We start from the raw sequence: 15,280 nt of genomic DNA, 5'->3' as shown, positions 1-15,280 counted from the left end.
CTTTATCTCCAGTAATTTCCCTATGCTGGTTCTGGTCTGTTCCCTTCTGCTCAGCGGGGGGGGGTTGTTCTTTTTCTTTGTTGCTATTAATTTTCTCGTAACTACTGTCTACTATATTCACATAGCATCCACTATGAAGCTACTAAAACAGTGTTCAAGTATATGAAATCCCCCGTTTTAAAACAGTAATAACAGGTTTTTACTAAATAAATACATAAAGCTTCTCTCAGACCATGCAATAAGGAAACCGAATATAGAGCTAAAGTTCCCAGAACTTGGGAGGACAAAGCAGCAGTTTACTAAAGAGCCTTTTCCCAACATTCAGAGGTCTGATAGCCCTTAGAGGAAATAATAAATCTTTCTCTTTGTCACTCTTCCCTAGGTTTCTTTTGTTGTTTAGGATTAAAAAAAAAAAAAAAACAAAACACCACGCGGCTATTACTTACAAGGCAGCTTCCTTGATGTTTCTGGTAGTGGTAGTCCAACCAAGGGACAAGATTGTGTGTATACGAAGGGGAGATGAACAATTCATCCTGTAATGGAATTAAAAACAAAAGTGGAAATCCTTTGTAGGAAGAAGAGTGGTTGGGATTATAGCTGCATGCTTTCACTAATGACTTTGCAAACATTTAGCCAGAGATAACCTAGAAATCCAGTTGCACTTTATTTAATATTCAGATAAGGACCATTCACCTGCTGTTAAGCTACAACATCTACAATCATTCTTTGAATACTGATAATTATATGAAGCAGACTCCCCTAGAGGCTGGTAGTCTAGTCTGGATTCACCTGGAATACAAAGATGAATAATATTGCATATTACATGCACCCAAGTAGTTGCAATTTATAGAAATGTCCATTTATGCTCCTGAAAAAAAGATGTGTATTTCCCTAGGGGTACAGTACATGGCGATAAAAACCTGTGTGGGGGACTGTTTGGATTGTAACTCCTAGTGTGCCTGTTGTTGATTAATTAATAAACAAATAAATCGTAATATTTAGCCAGATATCTCACTACAAGACCATAAAAGAGAAAATGTTAAAAAAGAATTTTATGTGCCTCGCCATAAGGAAGGGTTACTCAGAGACACAAGAAATGAGTACTAGAAGTGGCATCCAAATGGCTCAGAGTGGATGTGTGTATACATTTTTAAAAGATGAGTAGCATTATGAATATGCTCTCTTCGCCTCCTCCTTTCCTCCTCTTTCTCCCATCAGGTGCCTTGTCCTTGTTCTCCCCTCTCGTTTGCTGATGGCTGGTAACACCTTATCTCCACCAGGGAAGCAACCGGGAAGTTTGCTCCTTCCTCACAAGACTGAGGGTATAATTAGAACAACGCACCTGCTCAGTCCTCCGGTGACTCAGTTAGTCTACATCCATGTCAAAATCCATGCTGTGAGGGTAATTTGATCATCTCACTTACTTTTTTCATATACTTTATATGAATAAACCACCAGAACAAGCCTCCGTTGAGTTGGTTCAGTTTAATCTCACAAATTTGTGTCAACTCTTTGTTGCCAGAAGAATTTTATCATTTGATCTCATGGTTACACTTTAGTAGACTTTAGTACATATTTTATTTCACTCTCTAGAATATAAAATTCCATTTTGTGTCAAAATCGTCTTTTTATTATTATCTATTTATATGTCAGTGATACTTAGAGGCTTCAACTGAGATCAGGGTCTTGTTGTACGAGACAATACAGAAACACGCAATAAAAGAATTCTAGTCCCAGGAGCCTTGTAAGCTAAATAAAGGCTGGGAGAAACAAAATATTACCCCCATTTTACAGATGGGAAACTGAAGCTCTGACAATCTTTCCACACAATGCAGTGCAGTGTCATACAGTGATACTGAAGAGAGAGTTCCGAAAAAGCAACAAACTCCAGAATCTATGCAAAATAAAGGTGGATTTAAACCCTATTCTACTGGCAAGCATCCACGTAAGTTCAAGTAAGTTATAGATGTACACTGGTATCATTTGCACGCTGAGCATCCCAAGGCTCCCTTGGCCTTCTCCATGCTTGTTTGTCTCCCAGCCCCCCTTCAAAGGCAGAAGACACTGTTTTCTGATGCTGCCTTAGGCTCGTAAGAGTTAGTCTGCCCCTGCCTCCTCTAGCACTTAACAAAAATTTACCTCTAGCCCTCTGACGCCAGAGCGGTGTCAAATCTCTCTGACTGCAGCAGCTTCCAGGCTCAGCAGAGATACATCAAGGGTCTATTCGGTTCGCCTTCCTAACATCCGAAGGGTAATGTAATCTTTTTGTCCTTGAACAGAGCCTGGAATCTCCTGCATTAGAATACTTTTCCTCATTTAATCTGCTCCTCCCAGAAGACCCTGTAAAATCCTGGGGAAGCAGTAGCCAACAGAGGGTATTCACTCAAGACCAAGCAGCAGAGAAGCACTTCGGTATTCCCTGAAGACATAACAGAAACAAGTGGAAATGGTAAGTTCGCTGTCTTCCTTTCAAAGATGACTAAAGACAGGAGGGGAGACTGCCAGGAATGAGGGTGGGGGTAGCAGTTTGCACAGAGGTGCTTGTGTCCCCCTCAAATCTGCTGGGCTACCGCAGACATTTGCAAACCAGCCTGCTGAATTCAGTTTGCAGAACTCCGAGAGCTAAACTCTTCACCATTCTAACTGCACCACTATAACATTGCCTTTTGACTAAAAACCAGTTCAGACTAATTGTCAAGGATCAGATAACAGGAAAATATTTCTATGTGACAGTCTACTATTTTTCAATTGTTCCTCTGTTACATATCTAAGTAAACATTTGTTCCACTTATCATTTCTGAGCAAAAGACATGAATCATTTGACTAGTAAAACCACAACGACAGCTGTTGCTTATTAGAAACAGTCATCTTGTTCAAGGGCCTGCTATGGAGGAGTTCTTCAGGAAACTGTTTCTGCTTTTAGTGTTTTACAGTGCAATGAAAGCAAAGTTGCAGAAATTAGGGCATTTTTATTTCACTTATGTGATTGGCAAAGCACACAGACACACACTCACACACACACAGAGCAATCATTACAGCTGAGCCAGAAGCCCCCAAGAAACAGGAAAATACTCATTTAAGACTACTACTAATGCTATAATACTTATGTTCCTTGACTTTGTGACGTTTATGCAGTTCTCTACAATACAGGTCAAACAAAACTGGATTTAAGGGTCCCTTTGTAAATGGGTTATAGTATTTGAGATTTGGGATTTTTGTGTTGGATACAATATTCATACCAGTTATTATGCATGTACCAGAAACATTTTTCACCGTTCATGCTTTCTCGAGGTCTCAGGAACAAATTAATTCTGGATTCATAAAATCCCTAGAAGCCAGTCATCAATGGTCACTACGACATTACTTTCAGATAAAGCTTCTCCAGCCAGTGGTAAAAGAAAAAAAAAAAAGAATCAGTTTTAAAAGCCTGATCAGGATAGGAAAACCAGGGAGGGCAATTCTACTTAACTGCAATAAAATACTTCTTAAATTAGTGGAAACAAAATAAGGCACAAAAACTGGACCTCAAGGAATTCAAAAACAAGTAAGTGAAACTGAGTCAGGTTAGACATAAAGATTTTTCCCTTTCTAGAGTGCTGGTTCAAAGGCATTATAGAGCATAAGGGCCAAAATCTGATTGTTTCTGTGACCTGTATGAAACAAAATTGTATTAAACAGAGGCCTAACAGTTAGGCATTTTATCAGACAAAATCGCTGGAATGGTATACGCTGTATGATGCCCTTATTGTCAGCTTTGAAGGGAGAAGCCAAAGACTAAATGAGCGTAGAGACTGCACTGATCCCAGCAGAGCAGAGGGGAGGAACGTTGGCAGGGCAATGTAGAGACGCTACCAAATAGTCTGCTCTGCAGTTAAATAGGAGCACTTGTGGCTTTGTGGCTGTTGCTTAAATACCTTTCAAAACCACAAAATTCATTTGCAAACATTAAAGAAGAAACAGTAAAAAAAAAAAATTTAAAAATGGATTGTTGTATTATGGCAAAAGAAAAGGAAAGCAGAACGGAAAAACGCTGGAGAGAAGCGTGTCACTGAGGAGGCAAAGCTGAGGTTTATTACAGGTTAGAAATCTCCAAAACTGTCACCAATTCAATAGTATTCAGCGAGGTTTCTAAAGATCATATCCTGCCCTTCATTCACCCTCACAACACTCACTGATGGGAGTCAGCACTTTGCTGCAGCTGGATATTTATAAGTCATTTGTTCTGTGTAACATGCCTGTTCTTACTAATCTTAGTCAAGCAAGTAGTCCATCCTCGTGTGTCATCCCACGGAAGTCAAATGTGCCATTAGCATAAGTGATGATTACTTATCTGTGTGAGGTCTTGTGAGGTTGGGTCTTTCAGCATCAGTATACTTGACATGGCAGTCTTTCTATTATAATTTAATAAAATCGGGCCCAATTCAGTTCAGAGGTGCCTTGAGGAATAAGCTGGACTTAAATGGTGCTTAGGCCTTTGACTGGACCTTTGCAAACCCTGAATTTCATTGAGTGAATACTAATTACTCAGAGGGGGGTTATTAAATTATAGACTTGGTTCTTTGCTGTTGCTCGGTACCTTCGCAAGTGCTTGAACAAGGTAACGTAAATCTGAACACACCCAGAAGAAAGGTCTGGTAAGACTGCTTTCCTTGGTAAAAACCGGGACTGCAGAAATGTCGCTAATAAATAGTTCTGAGAATTTGTACATGTCGATGGGTACATGTCACTCTAGAAGAATACTATGCACTAAAAATGGACAGTATAAGACAGTGGAGAAAACTGCATCTCACAGCTGCACTGAAATGGAAATCTCTCTTCCAGTCGGGTAGATGGAAAAGTCCCAATCCAGAACCCTGTGCAGTCAGTAGAAAGCTCTTGATGAGCTCTGAATTAGGCCCTTACTGAGCAAGCACGCGTAGACACCCTTGATGCATCTTAGTCTTGGATGATTGTGTACAGTAACGCACTTAGGATAACATCTGTAAAATGAATCAGTTACCCGTAATCAACCACTTGGTGCAAGAATGAATCAATCAGTTCATTTTCTATGCCACACACCTCTCGTAAGGAAGAATTCCTAATTGCTGCACGGATAAATCAGCAAAAGACATCACTCATGCTAAGCACATGATTTTAAAGGGTTACATGTATTTCTAACAGCTGATATTCTCCCTCTTTTTAAATTTTTCATATCTTTTTGTTCTTTACCTGATTTCGGAGCTGCTACTAGCCTTGCAGTGGCTCCTGTATTCTCTCTTCATTCTAAGATCCTACAGCTCTCATAGCGTTTACATCTTTCGTGAATACTGCAGCAATTCCTCGTGACCTTTGTGACCATCTCCTTAATTCATAGTTCTCCTGATTCCCAAAGCGTAATGGATGTAGGAAAATTTTGGATCCTAATTTCCTAACCAACTAGCTCTTTGTTCTGCTTTTTGTTACATGTGATCTGCTATAGTTACAGAGTGCATGAGTAGTCGTCTATGCGACCCCGAAAGGTTTTTTTAAAAAAAAAGATATTTGAAAAAGTCTTAATCGGTGGAACAAAAAACATTGCCCAGCTGTTAGATCCAGAGGGCGTGGCACACTAGATCACAAGTAGTGGACCCGTGGTAACATCTGATCCTTATCTTTGCTTGCTGTATCTGTTAAAACAACCCGCTGTTTATATACCCACTGCACTTCCAGCTTTCCAACCAGGTGTTTGTGAAGAATTGCATTTATTAATTAGTACATAAATCTTTTGCCAAATTATGTATATTAAAGGCATTTATGCAGGTCAATCCTGTAAAATCACACATATAAAGTGCATTTTACACAATGCATCACTTAAGACTTTTGGTGAAAGACTAAAATCTGCATATTAAATGGCAAACAGGTTCTCACTAAATTAACAACAAAGAATCATCATTGTCAATATTAATGAAACAGAGCTATAAAACCTTTTTTTTTTTAGTTGTCTGGACAGCGTAAGTTTTTCTCCTGTTAGATTTAAAATCAAGTTCAGACATTTTCACAGTTTAGATGCCTCTGCTGTCTAATGCCCTCGTACAGCCCCAAAACATGCCCAACTTCAGCCGGCTGTAATCCATATGAAGTCAATAGGACTTTCTCATACGAAAATTAAAAACCTTTGGAAGAAGCTTGCTTAATCAGTCTTTAAAAGATTTCAAGATCTTTATATGTTCACCATTATGTTTAAAATAAGCATTTTTCATTTGCTAGCCATCCAAGGACTTGGTTTTTCTTCATTTTCCCGTTAGCCTGGCAGTTTAGCCAGTAGAACCCTTTTATTCTTCCCACTGGAGTAGCACAGAGAAATTCATTTGATTCCAGTGGATAGTAGTTGATTTCATTATCATATTATAGAAAATAAAGATTACAATTCCAAATTATTTTGCCTGCAGTCCACACACTAACCATGTAAATGGCAATATGTGGAAAAGTTGACTACATCATAAAAAATTAACTTCCTTGCAAGGATTTTCTTGAATTGATTTCAAAAGAATCTGCTGTTTGGCATCTTTCCTGTACTGAATTTCTGGAGGGTAACTGCATTATGTGCTTGTATAACATGCAAAAGGAAACATTCACTGAACTCTTTCTTTCTGCTACCAAATGTAACTATAGCACATTGTTTGTGTTTAAAAAGAGTTGCCTGAAAGAAAAACTCTGTAACGCGTATAAGGTTATAGATGTGTGCATTGTGAGATAACCACTAACGGAAGGTGAAATACTATTCTCTTTCACTTACTGTTGAGTGACAAAGGTTGCATCTAATGATAATTTGAATATTCTGCCAACAGCTGGTGATATTCTGCCCCTAAATAAATAAATAAATAAATACATGCTTCCATCTCCCAGAGCAAATGCCCTGTAAGTCTATAGAAAACAAATTAGGAATGCGTTATTCTCAATGAAAAAAGTCTCCACGAGAGCTATAATTTTATTTTTTTTAGTGCACAGAATAACATAAATCAAAAGAAGCAATAGTCTACCTTGTGTTTTGACTACTTTGACCCTCTTCAACCCCTGCCAATTTTTATCTCATTTTTGTTTAACTTTGTACATCAGAGTTTAATTTTAAACCTGGTCCTGAAGACAGTGATGTATAGGGTACATCAAGTATAGCTTAAATTACCCTCTCCCCAGTGATTTGAAGTTGAGGGGAGGGTCTTACTCCGCAGCAGGGTGGGAAAGAGAAATGGTCAGATGTTGCCCTTTGAACCTGACCACCCTCAGCTACAGAAACATTTATGCCAGAACATCATTTATTGATTTTATTATATTTTAGGATCTCTTAAAACTGTTGGTGAAGTTTGCCGTATATTAATTTTTGACACACGCATATAAAAACAGAAATATGGGTTGAGCAGAAACTATAAATATAGACAACACTGCCCAATAAACTTACATCCTTTCGCTTATAGGTTTCTATTTCAGCTGATCATTCCGAGCAGCCTGTCTTTGAAAATAAATGTTACCCCTCTGATAAGCTAACCAATTTGAAGATTAAAGCTGCATTTGAGGATTAAAGTTTTCCTTATTTGATTATTGTTGTGTCTTGTAGCAGTAGAAGATAAATATTAATAAAATGTTAAAGTCCAATTCTGCTCACTTTACTCACGCGAGCATTTTATACCATGAGACGGAACAAATTATGCAGGATTTGGCCCTTAAACTCAGCGTTGACTGCTCTGTTTTCTCAGTCCACTAAGAGTAAGTCTCCCGTGAAATGTTACATGTACCCGGCAAACTCATGAACCCGCTGCTGCCACATAAAACTCACACTGACGGGTAGCTCTGAAAACTCGCCATCCAATTATATACCACAGAGCTATGTATGTGTTTTTATTGAGGAGAATAAAAACCACAAGAAGCGCTCTACAACAGACCACAAAATGGGTTTGGCACCTGTGTCTCCTCGGAGCCGAAGTTTCGGAGTTGCGTTATCACGTGGCCTGCTGACCCCGGGAGAGCAACGCTGACCTTGTCTTACACGCAGAAGTCTATTGCTATGACTCCCCTGAGAGCACAAACCAGCTGCAAACTGCTGCAATGATTAACCCTTATGTGTTGTAGATGTAACATCAAGTCATGGTAATAAAGCTTTCACTGCATAACAGATCTCTTGCTTTGTGAATTGTTGCTCTTATCAGCTGCACTCTAGGATGTTATCCCTTTTCTGTGAAGCATGACTGCTGTGTTGTTCACTGGAAAGGCTACCAGATCTATAAAGTCTGTGATATTTTTCAATTGCTTTGGAGAATAATACAGAGAATACGCTTTGTTTAAGCTAAAAATGCAGTGTGTGAAATCAAAAAAACCATGAAATACTCATACATATGAAACAATATATTAATTAAAATCCAGAATGCCTGTAGCAGATTTGAATCCAGGAACACCAGATTTGCTGTAACAGACAACTGCGTTGTTCCATTGAGTCCAGGCTCCTGTTTGTGGAAGTAATTTATACCTAACGTTTTGTAAAAATGCAAACTCTTCAAGCCTGTGACGTACCTGGACAATTACAGAGCTTTGCTGTTTGGCTGGAGACAGAATGCGTGTAGCAATCAGCACTCACCTCCCCAAAACATAAGCAGTGTAAGTCTTATTTTGTCATGCACTTCACATATCAGACCTAATTCTATGCTTTCCTATTTGCATAGAAGCCAACGGGAGTTTTGAGTGTCTATCAGGCTATAATCCGAACTACAGGCCTGTGAACAGGGCCCTGGCTTCCTCAGAAACGGGATGCCTTTTATCTCAGCGTGCTTCCTACCCTCCAGCCCTTCCCTTGCCAAATCTACAGCCACATCAAGGCTGTGAAAGAAAAGGTGACCTTAATGTAAGCCACGGTATGACACGATACTGTCTGCTTTAGTCTGCAAAGAGCCAGAAACAGTATCCTGAGAGATGGAAGCTGCTGTGTGTACCACAAGGACTGTCGCTGCCCGCAGTCACTGTTTCAGAGGGACTTTCCAACATCCCACCAGCCAAGCAGAGCAAAAAGGATTTGGTCAACCTATCCACCCACCGAAGCAGCAACTCTGTGTGCGTCAGGGGCACGGGCCTGCCGGTCCTGGCTGCCGCTCCTCTCTCTGCACCTCAGAGGTTGGGCAGACCAAGAGCATTGCAGAGCTCTGTCCACGGCTCCCAGGGACGAGTTATAGTTTTTATACACAACCTTTTCCAAAGGATAAAACCAGCTTCCAGGTTCAGGAATTAAGGAAAAAAAAAATCCCTTTGGTATAAACAGTGGAAAAGTAAATTCAATTTAAGGAAACAAAAAATGGTTTCCCTAAAAAAACTAAGGCGTTACGAGTTTTGGGAGGGGCATTCAGATGTTGTAAAATGTGACTGTGAAAGGCCTTGCACTGTTTGGGAGCATAGCAGACTGACGGCACCTGCTCTATGCAGGCCGAAAAAAGGTACTTGGGAAAACTTTTTTAGCTTTGGAGTGACAAGCAGGAGCGAGGCTGCAGTGAAGATGGGTTTCCTTGCAAGATTCCCTGGTGTTCAGAGGGAGCGGGTTAGTGCCCTTCGATAAGAGGTAAATTAACATCACTCTGTGGTCCGTGACTCATCCCTTTCTCCACCTCTTTTAATCACATTACTTCGGCTTCCCCTTCATGAAGTAGAGGCCGATCTGCAGGAGCCGTGCTTGGGCTGGCCCTGCCGGGGCTGCACCAGGTAGTCTTTATTCCGCACCAAGGAAGAAGCTGCTCTGGACTAGTGATGCTTTGCTGTTTGATATCCGGATTCATCTGCTTAAAAACACTGCAGATAGTTTTATTGCATAAATTAGACTAGACAGGGTTGTTCCTCCCTCATTAGCACAGGGAGCATTTTCCTACAGGGACTGCAGATGAAAGCAATGAGTTTATTCCTCTCTTTCCCCACCTCCCCGTCCATAGGCATGTAAGTGTTGTTATTTTAATACCAACATCTGTAGTTTAAAAAAAAAAATCCTATCAAAAACTCTGCGCGTCCTGTTACAGCAAATATAGATAGAAAGACAGTGACAAAACAGTTAACTCCAAAACTAGCAGAAACATGGAGAGGCAGTAACTTCACTTACTCCTTTATCAACTCCAGCAGCCCCTGTTTTTCTCTGAGTAGCTGCTGTGGTCTCCCAGGTGGAGACTATTGGCCTCTGAAGGGAGCAGACGTTGCCTGTTCCCTCTGTAGGAGGATGGGGAAGGGTCCCTTGGTGATGGCACCTTGCGTCCTGCCTGGCTTCTGCAGGCGTGAGCAGCTGGTGAGGAGGAAGAGGAGGAGGAAGAGGAGGCAGTGGGGTCCAGCTGCTGTGGGGTTGTGTCCTTTCCCCAGGGGCTTGCATTTGGAAGCTGGGGAGGCCCCGTGTGCCCTTCCACGTCTCATCCCTCCTCTGGCTGTCACTCCTATTTCCAAGGTACTGTTGCCCTGATATTTGGTTACTCAAAGGGGAAAAAGAAGCAATGAATTTACTGAAATTATCTTGAGATTATTTTGTTCTCTTGTGGGGTTTCTGTGTGAAGGGGTATCTACTCTATTAACTCCCATTAATATCAAACCTCTACTATTAATGAGATTTGCATATGGAAAGGAAGAGGATTGACCTTTAAATTCATTAAATAAAGCAAATTTTAAAAAATAATTTTAGTTAGAAGCATTAGTGTGATGAAAAATACAAGAACAAATACATAGACATCAGTATCTGGGCTTTCGTTAACACTAACGAGCAAATTATTGCAGGGGAAGATTTGCATCATTGGAATACATATTCCAGCCTCCATACTGATATATGTGATGCGGGGTTATCTTTGTGTGGCTCCTCTTTCAGAATATATTTTCTTCTTATAAAATAGCCTCTTTTTAACTCCCATTGGGGACCTTCTTATAAATGAAGAACCGGCCCTCAAGGGACTGGCCTGGCTAGAAAAGTGTGTTATTTAAAAAAAAAAAAAAAAAAAAGGTGCCATATTAGAATACTAAGCAATATAATTAGCTCATTGCTTTGGTTTTTTAGAAAATCTTAAAAAAAAAAAAGTATAGCCAAGTTTTAATTAAGCATATTCTCTGGATGTTTGAATTGTGTAAGAATTAGAAAATCCTGTTGTCTTTTAGCGAGATTAATTGCATCAATTTAAGGTTCTCGCCCTAATCTCTGATTTGCAGGCAGGTATCACCACTCCTTTTGCAAAGCAGCTACAGTTGTGAATGAGATGTTTGCCCACATAGCTGGGGACACCAGCTGCCCCTCGGAGGGGCCTTCTCAGCCCGTGGGTGGCATTGAGTGTATTCCTCTCCGAGTCTTTCACATGGGAACAAACATAGGTTCTCTATACCAAAACTGGCTAAATACACAGATTCAAAATATTATTGCTCCTAATAATAAATATTGATTTACACATGCTGAAAAGCTTCTGCTGCCTTCACAGCAAGTAGTCTAAAATATAATTAGATTAGTAACGTTTTTACCACCATATTGCTTTTCGAGTCTGATTCTTGAGACACCGATGTCCAAAGGTCTCTGGATCTCTGGCATCGCTCTGTTCTTAACCCATCCGTGTCTCAGCTTTCTGACACAGCCCTTTGTAAAGTACTTTGAGATAGTCAGATCAAACTTGCTGCCAGTTCAAAGTAGTATTAATCAGTATTTTGTGCTATTTTGTTATGCAGCTCAGTCTATAAATTCAGCTATTTATTCTGTTCCTGTTCTACCTCAGGCCCCTACAAGTGGGAAGAGATGAAACCATTCAGGTTATTCTTCTCAGAGCTCAGCTAATATCATCTGCTGAATACAGCTCTAAACATCTGAAGTTGGTGAAATTAAATAAAGTGCGAGCATCCTTTGGTCTATAGCTCTTTGCCTTTAAAACAATTACTCATGGTAACCTTAACAATAGTATATTAAGGAAAAAAAAAATCCTCATAAAAGAGTTTAGCGTTAGGATGGAGCTCTGCCTGATATTAGAACAATTATGGAGCAGATGCATCCACTCTGAACAGTGACCTTTTCATCAAGTTACAAAACATTAAAGGTTAAAGAATGTTTGAAAGGAAGTTAATACTTTTAAAACATTAGAAAAAAATTGCCATTCTTTCAAGACCTGACCAAAATCAGTGGGAAACCATAAGATGACTGTTTAGGCACATCCAGTCATAATTTAAGCAACTCTTATTACAGAAGGATAGAAGGTATTTTACATCGTCTGTTTTATTTTAAAATTAGAAGTGCTTTTTCAGAGAAGAAATGAGATTTGATAGGAATAAATACCCAATGAAAGAAATCTGCTCTAAAGCTGGTTAATTGCAGTTTTAAAGTCACATTTCTTTCTCTCCATTGTGTACAGATGACATGAGAACAAAGAGAGGGAATCGATGGTGTCAGATTTTCTCAGTTTCCACGTTTCATCCGACCTGGATGGTGCAAACTCCAGTCACTAGTGAGAGAGAGAGGAGCTACGGCTCCCGCCTCCGCGCTCCCGCTCGCCCCGGGGGCACAGACCCGGCCTACGGCAGGGACCTGCCCGCCCTCGCGGGGCCGCGGCCCCTGCTCGCAAGCCAACGGCCCGGGCGGGGGCAAGCGCTGCCGCTGGACCGCCCGGTGCGCGGCGCGGCTGAAACCGCTCCGGGGGCGCGGAAGGCCGGCGCAGCCCCGACGGCCGCCCGCCGAGGGCCGCCGCAGCGGCCGCCCGCCTCTGGCGCTCGGCCTCCACGGGGGGCGCGGGGCCTGCTCGCTGCCTTGTCGGGGCGGCTGCGCCCCAGCAGCGAGTTTTTATTAATTGCTGTTAATTTTTCTTGGAGCGGGGAGGATGCTGGGCGCCGGCCGGGTCCCGCCGCGGCAAGGCCGAGCCCAGCGGTGCGCGCCGGCCGCCGCGTCCCCCCGCGGCCGGGCCGCGTGTGCGGAGCCCGGCGGGCGGCAGGAGGAGCGTAGCCCGAACTCCTGCACGGGGTCTGCGTCATCCGGGTCCTGTGCTCGTCGTACGTAATAAATTTAATAAAGCCCTTCTAAACAGTAGTTGCTGGGCATGCTGGGGAGCGAGGATTTACGAGCCGGCAGCCCCTCTATGTCTTTTTTAAATGCCCGTTGGCCGCGTGCCACGCCGTGGCCTACCGGCCTGCACAGTTTCATTCCCGAGATCAAAGAGGCCCGTCGAGGCGCGGAGGCGGCGGCCGGGCCGGGCGGGAGGCCCGCACCGCCGCGCAGCGAGGCGGGCCGGGGCCGCGGGGCGCAGCCGGGGCGGGGGCTGCGGGACGGGCCGCGCCGCCGGGAGCCGGTTGCTCTCCTCGGCCCGGTGCGCGTCCCCTCGGGGCACCGAGCTCCTCGCCGCGCAGCCAGCGCTCTGTGGGGCGGGCGGGACGATCGTGGCGCTTCTCTTCCCTTGGCGGTAGAGTAATTAAGCAGTGGGGCTTGGAGTGTGCCCGCAGACGGATAAAGGTGCGTGATGGGCAGATGGATAACTTTTTTTTAAGAGAAACATGCATATCTCGGTGCAAGCACAATGTGCAAATTACTAAAAAAAAACCGTCTGGGAAATAAGTTTCTGTGAAAAAAAAAAAGAAGGATTTTGCTCGGGGTTCGGCTTTATCAACTTCCCACTTCATACATTTTTTCCTGTGTTTTCAAAAAAGTGTGTCTGTGCACAACAAAATTTTACTGCGTTAAATCACAGGCGGTCAGCAGAGGAACAGCTGTGTTAGCTGTGCAATGAGAACTTTCAGGTGATGCGAGAAATAAGAGGGGAATCCCTTCTCCTAGATCCTCCAAATGCCTTTCAAATTAACCAGCTCTGAGGATCACTGCCAGTCTCCACAAAGGCGTTCCCAAAGCCTGCAGCTAGTAAAACTTTGTATAGGTAAAATTAGCTAAACCCCTTCTGCTAACACAATAGCTTTTGTTGTCACATATGGTGGAGTTCCAGGATCTGTAACTATTTTTCATAAAAGATTTTCTTACTGCCCAAGTGAATACATTACGCTACAGTAGCTCTGAATGGTACTGCTTATTTCCTTCAAAGCAGCGGCCGATTGTTTCTTCAGAGACCCTAAGTCCTTTCAAGGGGGGGAAAAAAAGTGATAATGCAGCAGGACTGAATTGCGACGATAGATCTTATTTTAGCACGCATCACCTCCAAAAAGTGCCGCCCCTGGGAGCGCGGCAAGTGCCGAGGGAGCGGGCGGGGGAGGCTCGGGGCGGGCAGGGCGGGCGCTGGCTGGGCCGAGCGGGGCTCGCCGCCCCCGGGCTCTGCCCGGAGGAAGCCCGGCGGGGGCGAGTGGGAGCCCGGGCAGCTCGGGGGCCGCAGCCCTTCCCCGGCAAAACGCGACGGAGCCTCTGCCCCCCTCCCCCCCCCCCGGGGACGCGGCCGGGCCCCGGCTGTCCCCGGGGAGAGCAGCAGCAGCAGCAGCATCCCGGCAGAGCCGCGACCGGGGAGCCGCTCTCGCCGCCCAAGTTTAATTGGCGAACTTGTTGGCACCGGGCGGGGGGGCGCGGGCTGCTCTCCAGCCGCCGTGGGGCGGGGGGCTTCGCCTCCGCAGGGGCCCCGCCGGAGAGGAGCCGCCGCGGCCCCGGCCGCAGAGCGCCGCTGCCGCCCGGCGCCGCGGGGAGGGGCAGACGGAGCGCCCGCCGCGGGCACCTCCCGGCGCGGCCAGCTGCGCGGCGGGCCGCGGAGGGCTGCGGGTGCGGTGCGGGTCGCGCTGCCCCGCTCCGCCCGGCGGCTGCAGCGGCGGGGGCGGCCGCACGGGGCCGACCCGTTCCGGGAGTTTCCCCGTAGCGCCCCGCGGCTTCCTGAGCCAAAGTTTCCCCCCGCCACCGTGGGTTTTTTTTTTTGGGGGGGATACATTTTTGATACTGGGGTTAGGCGGCGAATTACTTTTAGCTCCAGACGGAAGCGAATCGGTTCGGACAAGATTACCTACAGCTTAAAAGGAATGCTTCAAAATATTAAGACACTGGGCGCGCTTACACTTTCCTATCTATTTTCCCCGTGGTCTTTCCGAAATGCCTGGTCCTGGTCGCAAGGACACTGCTATCCCAGTTCTGATTTTCTGGGGCTTATTACATGTCAGAACTGTAAAAGTCCTCTAGACAATTTACAGACAAAACATCTGGTTCGTTAAAGCAAAGCTACTGGACTTAGACAAACAAACTTTGCTGCTGTGTAAATTCACTTGCCCAAACAATTTACATTCAAGCAAAGATTTTAGCCCGAAGAAAAACTTTTATTCATTTGTATGCAGGAGGTTTGGGAATTCATAGGCATTTTAAAATAATTTTGCTCTAATAAAGTTATGT

At 43.9% G+C, this 15,280-nt stretch overlaps 1 long non-coding RNA gene across 2 annotated transcripts; it reads left to right on the top strand.

Moving 5' to 3' along the window:
* Positions 1 to 1,804: 1,804 nt before the first annotated feature.
* LOC142087018 (uncharacterized) lies at positions 1,805 to 8,125 on the top strand. 2 transcript variants are annotated; one of them, XR_012675293.1, is made up of 3 exons: positions 1,805 to 1,945; positions 2,280 to 2,449; positions 7,431 to 8,125. It is a non-coding gene; the product is annotated as an uncharacterized LOC142087018 (long non-coding RNA). The 2 variants fall into 2 exon arrangements; XR_012675294.1 differs by having other exon boundaries at positions 1,858 to 1,955.
* Positions 8,126 to 15,280: the final 7,155 nt, after the last annotated feature.

Source organism: Calonectris borealis, chromosome 12 (genome assembly GCF_964195595.1).
Source record: "Calonectris borealis chromosome 12, bCalBor7.hap1.2, whole genome shotgun sequence".
Lineage (NCBI taxonomy): Eukaryota > Metazoa > Chordata > Aves > Procellariiformes > Procellariidae > Calonectris > Calonectris borealis.
Note: the sequence above shows the minus strand (reverse complement) of the source record. Positions and strands in the feature narration are given on the sequence as shown.